The sequence below is a fragment of the Carettochelys insculpta genome, chromosome 3 (genome assembly GCF_033958435.1).
Source record: "Carettochelys insculpta isolate YL-2023 chromosome 3, ASM3395843v1, whole genome shotgun sequence".
Classification (NCBI taxonomy): Eukaryota; Metazoa; Chordata; order Testudines; family Carettochelyidae; genus Carettochelys; species Carettochelys insculpta.
Window position 1 is genome coordinate 21,448,936 of NC_134139.1, and position 17,587 is coordinate 21,466,522.

Here is a 17,587-nt window from a genome sequence, read left to right on the forward strand (position 1 = left end):
AGCAACATATTTGTCCGTTGTGTACCAAAACTGCAAATTGCACCACCACAGCTATCGCAGCACTGAAGGCTTTCTAAAAGAGACAAACAGATTCTCCAGTTCAGCGTTGCCCAACTTTATTTGGTCATGGAACCCTTTTAACTTGAAAGAATTTTGCAGAACCCCTAATAATAGTCTTATATTAGGTAGCTGAAAAAGTAGACCACAAACAAGTAAGGATAATAATAAACAAATGCTAAACAAGGTCATGAGATCAACATTTCATTTAATTTCATATATTTAAAAACAAAAATCACATGTGATGCATAGAAAAAATAAAGCTCAAAAACTAATATACATTATACTAGCTGTTTTCGATGCAAAGGGTGATTTTTCCTTTATTGGCAAAATTTTTTTATATTTGGTTTAATACTGGAAAGTTGGATTCGCGTATCTGGTGCGGCATTCAGTCAATTTCTGTATTTCGTTTTTGTTGCATAATTCAAGAACCCAGTTTTGCACAAGTACGCGCTGATGAGGGTAATAACTGATGAATTGCATGTCTTGATAAAGCAGAATATTTTTGACATAAGCCACTGCAAAATGATCCACACTCTCAGAGAGTGAGTATGAGCATTTTGGTGATATGTAACAGGTGATCGCACTACAGAGCTGAGTAGTGACATCATCATTCCCACTCTAGCTAAGCTGGCATTACACAGCGACGCTTATCGTGGAAATATATACAAAAAAGTTTTAATAAAATTCATAAATGCTTCAGTATTAAGTTTTTTTAAATCATAAGGGCTATGTCTACACTTGCCCCCAGCTTCGAAGGGAGCATGGTAATCAGGGTGAGGGATGAATATGCAGCTCTTCATTAGGCAAATTCTCCCCCACAGCAACTTCGAAGCATCAAACTTACAAGTGCTGGCATGCTGTGTAGCCGTGGGCGCTTTGCAGTGCCTGCACTACTTCAAAGTGCTTTTACTCCTCAAAATTTTGAAGAGTAAAGGCACTTCGAAGTATGCATGCTGGTACATGGCATGCTGGCACTTCAAAGTTTGACAGTTTGAAGTTGCCGTGGGGGAGAATTTGCCTAATGAAGTGCTGCACATTCATTGCAGCACTTCATTAGTAATCTCCCATCACTCTGATTACCATGTCCCCTTCGAAGTTAGGGAGACAAGTGTAAACATAGCCAAAATGTTACTGTAATGGAATTTTCTCACAAAATCCTTATTTTCACTTTGTGTAACCCCAGGGTTCTGCAGAACACCATTTGGGAAACACAGCCCTACTTGTTAGTCTGGCAAGTTTAATTGAATGATAGTGTTCACTTCCCTTTATTCTTAAAGAAAATATCATCTTTGCAATAATTAAGTAACATCCAGTAAGGCTAAAAATAGTCTAAATGTCCTGTTTTAACATGAAATTTTTTGGTTTTGACTAAAACAAATCTCCAACTTCTTTCTGTACCACTAAGTTATCACCTCTTGCAGTGTATGTAGGAAGCAATCACCAAGTATAACAACTAAGTGCTAGACCGGTGGTTCCCAAACTTTTCAGCATCATGCCCCCGCTTTTAATTTTTGAGAAACCCTCACAGCCACCCACCTCTTCTTTACCACCATCCAACCGCCCTTTTAAAAAAAATCCAATTCATAACTTAAAATAAACACAAACACTTGATATAAAAATGTTATTTAAAATTAAAAAAGCACAAATAATTTTTTCATGGCCCTTTGTGGGTGCCTGGTGCAGCCCCAGCTGGCCAGCTGCCTGAGCCCCATGCCAGCAACCGCACCAGCCACCTGCTTGCCTGAGACCTGCGCTGCCAGAGCCACAGCCAGCCACCTGAACCCTGCGCTACTTGGGCCAGCCGGCCGCTCCAGCTGTCCAAGCCACCCGCCCAAGCTCCATGCTACCAGAGCCAGCTGCTCTCCTGCCAGCCCAAGCTGCCCGAGCCTATTGCTGCTGGGGCCAGCTGCCTGCCTGCCAGACACCTGAGCCCCGTGCTGCCAGGGCCAGTTGCCCACCCAAGCTACAGGCCAGCTGCCTGAGCCACCCACCAAAGCCCCATGCTGCCAGAGCCAGCTGCCCATCCAGCCCGAGCCACCCGAACCCCACGCTGCTGAGGCCAGCCACCTGCCTGCCAGCCCAAGCCCCGCACTGCTGGGGCCAGCCACCCAGCTGCCCAAGCTATATGTTGCAGGGACCAGCTAACAGCCCAAGCCGCCTGAGCCCCACGATGCTGGAGCCAGTCACCCAAACCCCACAAGTCACACAAGCCAGCCGGATGCTCGAGCCCCTCTCCTCCCACAAAGCCAGGCAGCCCCAGCCCCCCCATTTAACTCCTCCTCTTCCTCATCCCCCTCGCCGCAACCCACACTGTCTCATCTTTGCAGGAGGCAGCTGGTTCCACATGGGTCTTTGCCGGCTGCCTGCTTTTTATACCAGCTGTGCCGGGTCACCCACGTTAAATGGCAGGGTCTGAAAGCCAGAAGCAACAGCCAGCTCTTTCTTTGGGTGGGGGGGAATTATGGGGGGAGGGCTAGGTGGCCTTGTGCCCCCCTCCCGCAATTTCTTCAAGCGCCCCCAGGGGGGCATACCCCCCAGTTTGGGAAACCATGTGGTAGATCGTGTGAATATACTTTAATAAGAAAAAATGTTTTACTAAAGCAGGTTAGCTTCAATTTTCCAAGCTTTGCAATTCCAGAATTTGTTCCGAGTTATGAAAACATTTTTCTCCACTGTGCAAAACAAACAAACAAAAACCACAAAAATACACTCAGTTCTAGCCTCAAAGAACAAAGACATAATTCCACTAAACACCTGAAAACCTGGGACACTGAACTACAAATTTTTAATGGGCAGTTTTGGTGCTGGAGTCATTGCAATGCATATTATAGCTTACCTGGGTTCTATCAAAATTCTGTTGGTCAAAGAGACAAGCTTTTGAGCCACACACAGCTGCCTTCTGTACACGCAGACCTCCCACTCTTTGTTTACACTTTCTTTGTGTCTATTGGAGTGTAATCACTGAAGGGAGAGGCAACTTCTTAGCTAAATAAATCCAATTTAGGCTGAAAAATCATGACACTAAATACTTAAAATATCTCACCTTGAAGAATTCTGTGTGCCTTGAAAGCTTGTCTCTCTCAGCAACAGAAAATGATCCAATAAAAGATATTACTTCACCCACCCTGTCAGCCTTAGATCCTAGGACAAACATGGCTAAAACAACACAGCATATAATGTAACCAAGGCCTTTAATACACATTATATTTTAGACATCCGTCTGTACCAGTTCATCTTGAGTGGCTTAGTCAGTATACAAGAAAACACACTGCCTAATCTCCACTACATTTTTCAGACATGTTAGAACATGTTAGCGGCTATATTCTGTCATTAGACCCTTAATCTTGCTGAGGTCATTATTTTAGGTGCAAGGGTTGTGACTTTACAGTTAAAACTGAACTTAGACTTTTGCACGAGTATTATTTTCTGTCTCCTCTAACCTGTGAGTGGAATAACCTATTGGTTTGCATATTTGGGGGGGTCACATTGTGGTCTGAAATTAACCTGTTTTCTGTGAAGGTGGAAATTGCAGAACAAGAGATACATATATGCTAATTAGTACAATGTGGGTGATGGGTGCCATGCAGAACTGGGTTACCACCGAGCCTTCTGACCCTGCAACCTGGGCTCCCTCTAACATTTTACTGGAGACTGAAAACTAAGATTTCCACCACATCTATCATGGAACTTCAGTGTGCCGGTGATAAAGCAGTTTTTCGCCCACTCTGAGAAAGATCTTCAAACTACCCTGTGTGTGCTGATGCTTACATGCATCTTGGTCTCACGCTCAACCTGTAAGATGCCAGCCATCCAATCTGCACAGTCCCCCTTTACCCTGGAATGTGGCTCTCTGTTTCACAACACAAAACCTTTCAGCTTCCTGCGGGTCCTGTGGCCAAGAGTTCAGCTCCAGTATGTTCTGCCTTTTTTTGCTATGGAAACCGAAGGATTTCTTAGGTTACTTGGACTTTCTTAATAGGACTTAACTAACAGCTAAGCTTTTATCTCATGCACATATTTAACACAATCAAGCTCTTACGATATGATCCAGCCTCCACTCAGATGCATCGAAAGACTCCCATTAACTTCAATGAAGGTGGGTCAGACTCTTACTGGCTCAAAGCTACTTCTAATTCTCTTTCAGATCAGCAGTAGCAATGACTGTAAGTAGTCTGTAACCCTACTCTTTATTTATATCATATTCATCTTACTTTAACCAAATGTGAAAATAACAATAAGCTTTTTAGCACATAATTCAGTAAACTGAGTTCATGCTCCTTGTTTGAGATGCTGAAAATTTTTGAGTCAAGCAAACAGAGCAGCTTTGGCTTTGCACCTGTACATCCATCTGAAAACAGGATGTTTTTAAAGATTTGACATATCTCCATCAATACCAAATGTGCCATGCTGAGAAATTGCCGGCATTTCTGCATGGCCGTGAACCACTGAAGCCAAATAACAAGAAGACATATTCTCTCAGGCTTTCATTTTCTCCCTAAGTGACCCGTTCTCCATGCTCATCTGCACAAACAGAGGTGTTACTGTATTAATACAAGACAGAAAAAAAAGCCATCAGAAACAACAATCTAATGAGCTCAATTATCTCTGAAGACAGCGGGGTTCTGTACACTGAGTTTCACAAACCATATGAAGAATAATGTGAAAATGAAACATCAAAAATCCCATTAGATGTTGTATTATATGTTACCTTGCCTGCAAACACCATTATCCACCAACAGTGCCAGGGCTAGTTGTGAAATGTGTGTAGTCAGAAACATATGGTAGAACTGGTAGGGCAATAAACAATGTGTACAGTACAGCCCTGTGTGAAATACAGCTGCCAAAATTGTGCCTGCTCCCACATCAGATCTGCTCTCCACTTGTATTCTACTGATTTCTCGATGCAAATGTCAACTCTCCTTTTTACTCCTGTTCCCACGGTAGAGTTAGCACAGCACTAGCAGCATGAGCTGGACTCTTCTGTCATCTCATTCAAATTCCCCTCAAAGGCTGACTTGAGACAAATAAAATTAATGAAAAACCCTGTCCCGAAGCAGTGTAAAGCACAGTCCGTCCCTTGGATCGCACTTCTGCTGACGGTCGTGTTCTCTTTGATAAAGGGATGTGTGTTTTCTGAGGCTCTTGGTGCACCTTTGGACACGGTGCAAGTAAGGATGAATGATGAAAAGCAGAACTGGTAACGAAGTTTGACTGCAGATTCTTCACTGGTAAGGAATGGGCCAGAATGATCTGATCCCACTTGGAGTTTGATGGCCTAACAGTAAAAACATGTTCAGATGTAAACTAAGCAAAAGTAATACTGCACACTGAGCAATGATAACCTGGATCCCCACAAGGCCATTTTCACAGTCACTCTTTTCAAAGTCAAAATATGCCCTAAAGCAGGGGTGGGCAATACATTTTCGATGGGAGGGGGCCACTTCAAGATTTTGGAAAGTGGTCAAGGGGCACACTTTTCTATAGAAGGGGTGCAGAGTTTGGGTGCAGAATGGAACTCAGGGCGGGAGGATGAGATGCAGAAAGGGGGGAGCTGAGAGGGAGTTTGGGTGAAGGAAAGGGCCATGACCTGGGGAAGGGACTTGTCTGGGAGTGGGTAGGCATGCAGGAGAGGATCCTGGTCTGTGGGGAGGGATGCAGAAGGGAGTTGTGACTTGAGGCCAGGGGTTGCAGAGGGTTTGGGTGGTGACCTAGGGCAGGGAGTTTGGGGGAAGGAGGGGCTGGGGTGTCAGAGGCAGGCTCTGGCTGGGAGATACTTACCTAGGTGGCTCCCAGCCCGCAGTCCTGCAGAACCCTGTGGTAGGCTTTCTGCCTGCTCCAGCCCCAAAGAGGTCAAAACTGCTGCCTACTCCATGTGGCTCTCTGCTCCAGATGCTGGTGGAGGGGGAGGCTTCACACACTGCTCCTATGTCCCCCCATCTCCACAAAATGTCTCAGTTCCTATTGGCTGGAAACTAGCCAATGGGATTTGAGAGATTTTACTGGGAAGCAGTGGTAGCCTGCAAAGCCTCGCCCTCCCTCTGTGGACTGCGGCTTTACCAGCTGGCTGCTTTGTACTTGAAGATCCCAGTGTGATGGTCCACAGGCCAGATTCAGCAGCCTGGTGGCCTGAATGCAGCCCGCAGGCCGTATCTTGCCCACCCCTGCTCTAAAGAAACAGCAAGTAGTCCTGCTAAGCAGGATAATATCCAATCATATTAATTCACCTTCCCTCCCGTGGTTCTGACTGTGCCTCCTTCCCCCTCAACAGAAATCCCAGCTGTAATACTTTAGAGTAATAAGCCTGTTTGTCTCTCAGCAGCAAGTTCTTCGGGTTGGTGATACTGTTTTACAGATATTTTATTACTATTGTAAAGGACAGTATTCATCAACAGCAATATGCAAGTAATGTAAACAGCAGCCTTCGAATGACAGCAGCTAGTCCCTGAGGCCCATGCTAGCTGGTAAGTACCAGCCTGTTCAAGTGCTCTGGAGTGGTTTTAGAGGCATCGTATAAACTTCTGACGACTTGTTGACAGCACGTAGGTACAATGAAACCTGAAACTTTTTTCTCATGTCCTTGCACGACTGAGCAATAAGCTATTTCACTGTAAATATTATTTGCCATCCATTATACTGTCCATAGCAGTATTAATTATTGTTTTCTTGATATTTCACAGACTTTTCATTCTTGCACTTCATTCTGTGATGTGATCTGCTTGCCCTGATTTTATTGTTTTTCACTGATACCTAGGCAACCAACATTTGAGAGGAAAACAATCTAGGTTAGCCAATCCTGCTATACCAACAAATACAGGAAGGAGAAGAAATTGATTTTACATCCACACATACAAGCAAAAGTGAAGGCAGCATTCATTAGAGATGGATTAAAAAAAAAAAAGATGCTAGCTGTAGTGTGTGCCATGCCCATACCTAAGCAAAAGGAACAAGCTGAAAAGTTTGAGTGCACTGAATTCTCTTCTGTGAACTTTGTGAACCAATAAAAGTAAAACAAACAAGCAATCATGTAGCACCTTAAAGAATAACAAAACAGTTAATTAGGTGATGGGCTTTCATGGGGCTGAACCCCTTCTTCAGATCTGGCATATCTCCAGATCTGAAGAAGTGGGTCTGTCCCACGAAACCTCATCACCTAATAAAGTATTTTGTTAGTCTTTAAGGAGCTACATGACTGCTTGTTTGTTTTATTAGAATACAGACTAACACGGCTACCTCTCTGTTACTACTCAGAATGAAAGCAAGATAGCCAAATTGTGATTAACAGGACCTCCATCTGGAGGAACCCCATTAAAAAAAATGAGATTATTCTGGACTGACAGTAGTTTACTGACAGCAAAGCTTAACCCTGGCTTCTTTGGGCAAGAAAATGGAACCAAAGAATCCTTAAAAAGAACTTCATTTACAATGCAGTCCCCTTTTTTTCTAGTTCCATTTCTGAAGGGCAATCTCTTCCCGCCCTTCCGCACACACATTACTAGCTTTTCTGTAACAGTCATCCATGTTAGGTCTGCAGTAACAGGGAGAACGCTGTGCTAGTCTATGTAACATCAAAACAAAAAAAAGCAGTAAAGAAGCACTGTAAAGACTAACAAAATAATTTACTTTGACCATTTTTTTTCTGGTTTGTCAACCTTGATTACTGTTTTGGTTCTCTGTGCCTTAAATATTGAGTCTGTTCTGGTCTAGCTATGGTCTGAAGAAGTGGGTCTGTCCCACGAAAGCTCATCACCTAATAAACTATTTCGTTAGTCGTTAAAGTGCTACTTTACTGCTTTTTTGTTTTGATGTTAGGTGTGTGAGTGCCACATGCAAAGCCACCAGAGATTTCTTCTTTCAGTGGTATCCATCAGGCCATCTCTGGTGCCACACGATTAGGAGCTGGTAGAAAGGGTGGCACTGGCCCCACACACTTTCAGTTCTTTCTTGCTGGCCAATGCTAACAGATAAGTAGGAAGATGGGTCATGGAATGTACATGCAGACTACAACACAACTCTCCTGAACCTGACAATATCTCCAGCCTGTGGGGTGATGACACAGTGGTATGAGAAGGTATACACCGACAACCAGGTTGTGATCTTGCAGAAGTCTCAGATTTGGAAGCTCTGTGAGGAATGCTGCTGAAAAGATCTGAGCTTGTCAAGTGAGCAGTCAAGATGGCCAGAGATGAGGCATGTGCCTGCTTTTAGGTTATGCAGGATGAGATTCTCTGGGCTCACAAAAAAACTACACCATCTGCACAAGACACTCCATACAAAAGCACAGGAACAAATCTACACAGACACATACCTACAGCCTTAACCAGGTTTATTGTATCTACTACCCAAGACCCATAAATCTGAAAATCATGGATGCCCCATCATCTCAGGCATTGGCACTTTCACTACAGGACTGTCTGGATATGTGGACTCTCTACTCAGACCGTATACCACCAGCACTCCCAGCTATCTTCAAGATACCACCAACTTCCTGAGGAAACTACAATACATTGGTGACCTTCCTGAAAACCCTAACCTAACCACCATGGATGTAGAGGCACTTTACACCAATATCCCACATGAAGGTGGACTTCTAGCTATTTGGAACAGTATCCCTGATGATACCAAGGCAAAACTGTTGGTAGAGCTTTGTGACTTTGTCCTCACCCGCAACTATTTCAGATTTGAGGACAATTTATGTCTTAAAATCAGTGGCACCACTATTGGCACCCTCATGACCCCACAATATGCCAACATTTTTATGGCTGACCTGGAATAACGCTTCCTCAGCTCTCGTTCCCCAGCACCCCTCCTCTACTTGCGCTACATTGATGATACCTTCATTATCTGGACCCATGGGAAGGATGTTCTTAAAGAGTTTCACCGTGATCTCAACACCCCACCCTACCATCAACCTCAGCCTGGACCAGCACACACAGAGATCCATTTCCTAGACACTACAATGCAAATAAGTGATAGTCACACAAATACCACTCTATACCGGAAACCTACGGACTGCTATGCTTAACTATATGTGTTCAGCTTCCATACAGGGCACACCACACGATCCATTGTACACAGCCAAGCACTAAGGTACAACCGCATTTGCGCCAATCCCTCAGACAAAGACAAAAACCTACAAGACCTTTACTAAGCTTTCCTAAAGCCACAATACCCACCCAAGGAAGTGACAAAACAGATTGACAGAGCCAGATGTGTACCCAGAAGCCACCTGCTACAAGCCAGGCCCAACAAGGAAAATAACAGAACACAACTGACCATCACCTATAGCCTCCAACTAAAACCTCTCCAGTGCATCATCAGTGATCTAAAACCCATCCAGCACAATGATCCCTCATTCTCACAGACCTGGGGAGGCAGGCCTGTCGTCGCCTACAGACAGCCCACCAGCCTGAAGCAGATTCTCACTAGCAACTACAGGCCACACCACAGTAACATTAACTCCAGTAACTAATCCCTGCAACAAACCTGGGTGCCAACTCTGCCCACATACCTACACCACTGACACTATCACAGGACCTAAACACATCAACCACACCATCAGGGGCTCATTCACCTGCACATCTACTAATGTAACATATGCCATCATGTGCCAGCAATGCTCCTCTGTCATAGACACTGGTCAAACTGGACAGTCTCGACGTAAAAGAATAAATGGACACAAATAAGGTATCAGAAACAGTAACATACAAAAACCTGTAGGAGAAAACTTCAATCTCCCTGAACATTCAGTAGCAGACTTTAAAGTAGCCATTCTGCAACAAAATAACTTCAAAAACGGACTCCAAAGAGAAACTGCAGAGCTACAATTCATTTACAAGTTTGACGCCATCAATCAAGGATTGAACAAAGACTGGGAGTGGCTGGACAACTACAAAAGCAGTTTCTCCTCTCTTGATGTTCACACCTCCACATCAGCTGCTGGAAGTGGGCAACATCATCCCTGAGTGAATTGACCTGGTCACCTCTGGACTTCCTCTTGATTGGTACTCCCTTCTTTTCATCAGCCTGTATATTTAGATCTGCATCTGGAATCTCCACTACGTGCATTTGACAAAGCGGGTCTTTGCACATGAAAGCTCATGCTCCAAAATATCTAACACAATGATTTATTCGGTGATGAGCTTTCATGGGACAGACCCACTTACTTCTTCAGATCAATTTCATTTCCAATACAAACTGACATGTATGTAGAGAGGACCAAAAAGAAAAAAGGGTTTGACGAGGGAGTCTACATAGCTGGAGAGTCGGACACAGAGCAAACATCAAGACACTCAATACACATAAGCCTGTCAGTGAACACTTCAATGGAGTGGGGCATTCTGTTAAAAACCTGAGAATCTCTGTCCTGCATCACAGAGAATTTAACAACAGATTAGAGCATGAGACTTCTGAGTTAGAATACATATTCAAATTCGACACACTAACAGGTGGTATGAACAGAGACATCAACTACCTCATGCATTACAGAGACTGTTACCCTTTCTTTGATGCTCGTAATTATCTCAGACAGGACAATTAACATCCCCCCACCTCTCACTCCCCTCCTTCTATCCCATTTGATTTGACGGTTTTTATTGCAATTTTTTTTCTTTTTCATCCTCTCTACTCATATAAGTCAGTCTTTATTGAAAATTAAATTGATCTGAAGAAGTGGGTCTGTGCCATGAAAGCTCATCACCAAGTAAATCATTTTGTTAGTCTTTAAAGTGCTACATTTCTGCTGGATTGTTTTGCTAGCGTACAGACTAACAGGCTACCTCTCTGTTACTACACAAAATATCTGTTCCTCTATAGGGTTCCACAAGACTTCTCATTGTTTTTGTGCATACAGACTAACACGGCTACCCCTCTGACACTTGTCATTCTCTGGGCTAACACTGAGAAGTCTTTCATCCATTCTGCTCCTGACACAAAAAGGTGCATGGCTCTTTTAAATTGCTCTAGACACAGAAGGTGAGGGCCTGTCTAACATCCAACAAGTGAAGCTGTAGCTCTTCTGAATTTTTGTGAGGCTTTGGGAAGAAGACCTGCAGGAAAATAGCCTGGTTGCTATGGAACCGAAACTACCTTTGTCAGGAAAGTCAAGTGGGGACACAGTTCGATGATGTCCTTGAAGAACACGGTGTACAGTGTCTCCGATGTAAGGACCTTTATTTCAGACTCCCTGCTGGCAGAGGTGCTACTAGGAAGGTACCCCTCCAAGACAGAAATAGTAGAGCGTACAAAACAAGAAGCTCCAAGGGAGGTCCTCTGAGACACAACAGAACAAGACCTAAGTCCCATAGAGGACTCATGAAACTGGGGATAAAGTCTCTCCAAGCTTTAAGGAAAAAGAAACTGTCATTTTGTGGGAGAACACTGACCTGCTATCTACTGGGGGGGGTGGAATGCTGAAAATGCACTTGGGTAGATACCAGGGACAGATGTTTGGCTTAAGATGGAGCAGTAGTCCAGGACAGAATGAAGGGAATTGGAAAGAGGTCTTGGCATGCCCGTATCAAAAAACCTTTCCATTTAGTAAGGTAGGTAGCCCTAGCAAACTGCTTCTCACTGCCCACCAAGACCTGCCAAACGTGTTCCAAACAGGTCTAATCCTGTGTTCAGCCATGTAACATCCATGAAGTGAGGTGAAAGGAACCAAGGTTCATGTGGAGTTCATGCACAGAATAAGGATTTTGTTCAAAGAAGCAGGAAGGCATTGGAGAGGGGATATGCCCTCTTAGTGAGCAAAACGGCTGGCATCTCCTGTTCTGCTTGGTCACAAACAGGTCTATCAGCGGAAATACCCACCTTCGAAAAATGAACCTGGTGACCTCTGGATGACCTGGTGACCACTTATGAGGAGAAGATCTTGCAGAAATCCCATAGACCTGTGACCTCATGCTATGGGGTAGAGGAACAAGCTCCTCCCTGCTAGTTGATGTAGAAAATGGCTGCAGTGTTGTCCTTTAGAACTTGCATGATTTTGTCTGTGATCCAGGAAAGGAATACTTGGCAAGCTAAGCAGACTGTTCTGAGCTCCCTGACATTTACAGGTTTTCCTGGGATCATAGGCCTTGAATTCCGAGGCTACTGAGGAGGGCTCACCTAACAGCTTGAAATGAAAACAGGGACTTCCATCATCACTGCCTCTCGGTCCTTCCACTAGCTGAGGGAAGTGAAGGTTGTAATAGTAAGCACTGAGTCCAAGAGGCATATGTTCAGAGTGTAAACAGAAGCTAGCCAGGTCTTCAGGGCTCTAAGACATAGTTCTGGGTGCTAGACCACAAACATACACGAGGCAGGTAGCTGGAAGCAAACCCATGTTTAGGTGAATCATGATGTTAGATATCAGGTCCAATATAGTCTTTAAATGGGCCGCTGGAAGAAAGGCTTTGGCTCAAGTCAAGCACTGCCCCAATAAACTTATTCTCTGAACTGGAATCACCACGGACTTCTACACGTTTATCAAAAGGCACAGCACTCAGAACGTGGCTTGGACAAAGCTGATGCTGTTACTATCTTGAACTTCTGAGCAACCTGTGATCAGCCAGTCATCACAGTAGGGGTACAGCTGAACACTTTGCCATCTGAAGATGGCTACCAACACCATACACTTTGCCTATGCCTACACTAGAACACATCGACAGAAATTACTGTTGGAAGGTACCGCCCTACAAACCTCCTGTCAACAGATTGCAGCCATCCACAAAAGCGAAATGAAAGAGTGATCTGCTCTGTCGACAGGGAGCAGCCATACAGTCCCAGCCACTCTCTCACCTGCCGGGGGCAACCCTCAGGGCATGGGGTAGGGGTAGGGTGAGGGAGGACCCCCATCCCCTGGAGACCATGCCATCCCACCCTCACACAGTCCCACTGTGAGAAAGGGGCCTTCAAGGGGCAGGACAGAGGGCTCTGGGGGGGGATGGTGGCGAAGGATCCACCCAGGGCCCAGGGCCTACCTCCCTCAGTCCCTCACATGTGTGTTCAGTCTCCTCCTCTTGCAGATCATGATTGCCATCAAAGACACACTGCTTCACAGAGTCATCTGCCTTGGAGATGCAGACATGGCTAGCTCTGCTATTCTGGGCTTCCCCAACTGCTTCAGGGTCACTCACAAAACCCACCTCCCCATCCAGGCTCCAGACCACAGTGCAGCTCAGTACGTAAACAAAAGGGATATCACTTGATTGTGATGCACGCCCTGGTCAACCACCAGTTCATGGATGTGTATGACGCATGGGTCTTCTGCAACTCCAGCCTCTGCTGGAGGATAGAGGCGGAGACCTGCATCCCCCACTGGGAGCTTGCAGTCGGGGACATGACCATACCATTGTGAACCATGGTGGATGCAGCCTACCGCTTCCTTCCTTGGCTCATCTGGCCATACACCAGCCTCCTGGACCCCACCCAGACCCTCTTCAATAGCCACTTCAACTGGGAATGCAACCAGATCAAATGCACCTTTGGCTGTCTGAAGGCATATTTTTGCTGTCTGCTGACCTTCCCGGACATGGAGGAGCAGAATGTCCCACAGGTTATGTGGGCATGCTGAGCCCTCCACAACATTGTGTACAGCCAGGAGAAAGCCTTCCTCCTGGGGCGGACAGCTGATGCCAGCCCAGGCTACAAACAGCCTGACACAACCCCAAGCCCACAAGGAATGGGGTGCAGATCTGGGAAGCCCTGTGGAACAGCTTCACCCACAGCCCCTGATGACCCATTTTGGGAATAAGAGAATTTTGAAGTCTGGGGTTTATTTTGAAGAGCCTGTGTCTACATGGCCAGTTTGCATTTCAAAAGTAGCACTTTCAAAGCACTACTGGTGCCATTGTGCTAATGAGGCACTAAATATTCATATCAGTGCCTCATTAACCAGTTCCAATCTGTGTCATTTAAATACCCCTTGCGAAAGGGAGAGGTAGTATAGACACAGCCAATGGGAGTAAAACCCCTTCTCTCTCAAGTTTCAATGTTCCCACTCTGTGTCCCACATCCATAGGAGAGTCTGCACCTCCTGAGCACGGACTGGTGTGTGAGAAGCAGGATAGATATAGTGGGTGGTAGGGAAGACTGGATGAAAACCATGGCATATAACTGATTGCCACAGAATTTAGCACCAAGCAATCTGATGTTTTTTGAGACCATGCTGGGCTGAAATGGAACAAAAAATAAAGGGAAGGCAGGATCTCATAAGTGGGAACTGGTATACAGCCCTGAGGCACACCTTCAAAAGACATGTTTGAACTCACCAGAGTACCCATCTGACCCAGGCAAGGAGGCTGAGGTGGACTGAAGTGGCTGGCGACACTTGTAATCTCTCCCTTTTCCTTTATAGGGGTCTTGTATCAGAGGCAGAGCTGAGAAGCATTGTAGGTCTTGAGGCCTGAAATGCTTCCTAGAAGTAGACAGAGCATAGAAGGACTAGAGGGCAGCCTATGCGTTCTTCAGATCATGTAGTCTCACAGCCATCTGCCCCAAAGACAGTGAGGAGTCTCTGAAAGGGAGGTCCTGGATAGACTGCAGGACCTCCTGAGGGACTTCGGAGGACTGCAGCCAAGAGCATGACCTCTTGGTGACAGAGGAACCATTGTCTTGGCAACCCACATCCATAGTGGCCAGCGCCACCTGAAGAAAGAATCTGGCTGCATTATTTCTATCTTCTAAGAGTCCTGAGAATTCCTAAGTCTTAAGGATGGGAGTCCTTAAATTTGGACAAGGAGTCCCACAAAGTGCAGTTGTATCTTCCTAGTAAGACTTGCCGCTTTGAGATACAGTAAGGTCTCAGCGTACATGAGGGTTCCGGTCCAAGCACCCACGTGTAACCTGGATTTCGTACAAGTTGGGGTCTGGCTTTTTCCCCAGCAGAACACATGTTCTGCAGTCGGGGAAGCTGTGGAAAGGTAGGTCCTGGAGTGTGGGGGGGGCAGTTGGGGAGGGTTAAGCCTGGCGGTGGCTTGGGGCCATGGGAGGTGGGTGGGGGGGTATAAGGCTGGGGTGGGTTAGGGCTGCAGGAGGGTGAGGGGGAGAGTTAAGCTGAAGCTGTGTGGGGGGTGGTGAGTCAGAGCCCTTCTCAGGTGGTGAGCCAGGACGTGGTGGGAGGTTGAACTGGAGCCAGAGCCAGGCGCGGGTGGTGAGACGGTGGGGGGGGTGAACTGGGGGGGGGTCTGAATTGGAGCCGTGCATGGGGGGCTGAGGGGGGCTGAACAAGAGCTGAGCACAGGGGATTTAAACCGGGGCAGGAGTATGGACACAGGGCCACATGCGAGGGGTTTGAATTGGAGCCGCACATGGGGGATTTAAACCAGGGAAGGAGGTGGAGGGTAAACCGGAGCCATGCGTGGGGGGTGGTGAGCCAGAGCCAGGGGTGGGGGTGGCAGGTGAGCCAGAGCCACACGCGGGCAGTGAGCTGGCAGGGGGTGTTGAACGGGGACCAGGGAGGTTGAGTCGGAGTCACGCCTGAGGGGTGGTGAGCTAGAGCCAGAGGCAGTGGTGGGGGGTGAGCAGGAGCTATGTGTGGGTGGTGAGCAGAGCTGGGGGTGAGGGGGGCTGAGTCAGGGCTGCACAGAGCCAGTGGGTTGAGCCAGGATGGGGGAGTGAGTTAAGAGCAACTGGAAAGCACGCTACAGGGTTTACAATAGGAATCAGGGTCAGTCACGTAAGAGCAGGGTCGCATACTCTGAGACCTTACTGTACATAAGTGTAGACCACTCGTTAAATAAACTTTCCTCCCGGACAGACCCAGTTTCTTTGCATTCTTCTGTTTGAGGGTAGAACTCAACTGGCCCTGTCTATCCCTTTTGTTAGCTGCCATTCAGTGAGAGGTCCAGTGTGGGGAGGGTGAGAATGCAGATACTCACATCCACTGGCTGGCACATGATATTTCTCCACTGCCTTTTTTGAAGTGGAGGCTAGAGAAGATGGAGACTGATACAGGACTCTGTCCAGATCCACTGCTGACTCACTAATGAGTAAGGGCACTTTAGATGGATCTGCGGCAGCCAGAATGTCAATGAGGCGGTGAAGTAATTCCTCGAGCTCCTCGACCTCAAGCCCCAGGTTAGCTGCTATTTGCTTTAGAAGATCCTGTTAGGACCCTGACCTAAAGTCATTTTGGAAAAGTGGGCTCCTCGGCCCTGAGATGGCCTCACTGGGGAGGAAGAGGAAGAGGCCTGTACTGGAACAGCAGCTTTTACATCTTCTTTAGCCTGAATAACCTCCATAAGGACCATATCCTGTAAATCAGTACCGGGTCATTACTGGAGTCAGGGTACAGAGTGGGAACCCACAAGTACAAATGATAGGAGGGTGGCCTGGTACTGGGGGAAACCCCAAGGGTTCCAGACTAGTGCACAGCATGAGAGGACATTAGTGCAGGCCCGACAGATCCCATAAAGGAAAATCTCTGGCAACAGGGCACACAGCTAGCACAGATCTACTGCAGAATGGACACAAGGAAGCACTCAAAAATGAATTTCTCTTCTACCAGTGTCAGTTCAGAAACACTTGCCTCTCTCATCATTTCAAAAATGACAGGGTAGCACAGTTTTGGACCCAGCATTTTTTCTCCAAAGCTGACTTGAATGGCGAGAGAATGGGTGGTTGATCCTTTGCTGTTAAACGCAAGAAACAGAAAGGGCTGTCAAGCTACACTGTGTGGATAAGTTAGCAGAAGTGTCACCGCCATGAGCACAGGACAAATTAGACTAAGCAGGAGCCTAATGTACTGTACAGAGCTTTCAGTGCAATCTATTCATACCAGGCTTCTTAATATTCTGCACAATATTCCACAACAGGCCCTGTGTACAACAAGTCTCACAGAAGGAGAGAACACTATCACAAGCAAACAATAACCCTAAAGACATTTTAAGGGTCAAAGAAGAAAAACATGAGGGGAACTTACATGATGATTAATATAACAGCAATAAATCAATAGCTAATCTTAACACACACCAATTCCAGAGAAATAGAGCTGCATCTGACAAAGGGGATTTTTGTCCACAAAAGTTTACACCCAAACAAATCTGTTAGCCCTTAATGTGCCACAGGACTCTTCATTTTTTTAAACTACAGCTAATTCTCTTCCAAGGGGAAAGAGAGAGAAATATTTGAGAAAAATCCATTAACTCATCTATTAACTTTGATCATGAGGAGGTCCAACATCCATGATTAAAGAATCATCAGGGGATATGACAAGACAATGTGTTTCACACAGAGTCATTTCACTATACAAGATTTTCATCTGGTTCTTACATGCCCACAGAGAAATGAGAACTGCATTATAATCCTGCAAAAATTGCTTTAGTCACACATTTCAGTAGAGGATTTTTGCAACGAGTTGTTAATCTGATGAAGTTAGACCAGCTCATCCTGTGCGCAGACATGCATAAAATACAAAGAGCTTTCCTATTTCTTTAGTAGAACAAAAGATGTATTAAACTTTTTTGGAAACTGGAACTAGATGTCTGAAGAAAATAGTGCTCTGCCTACTCTATACCAAGCACTCAAGGAGCTTGTCTACACTTACCCC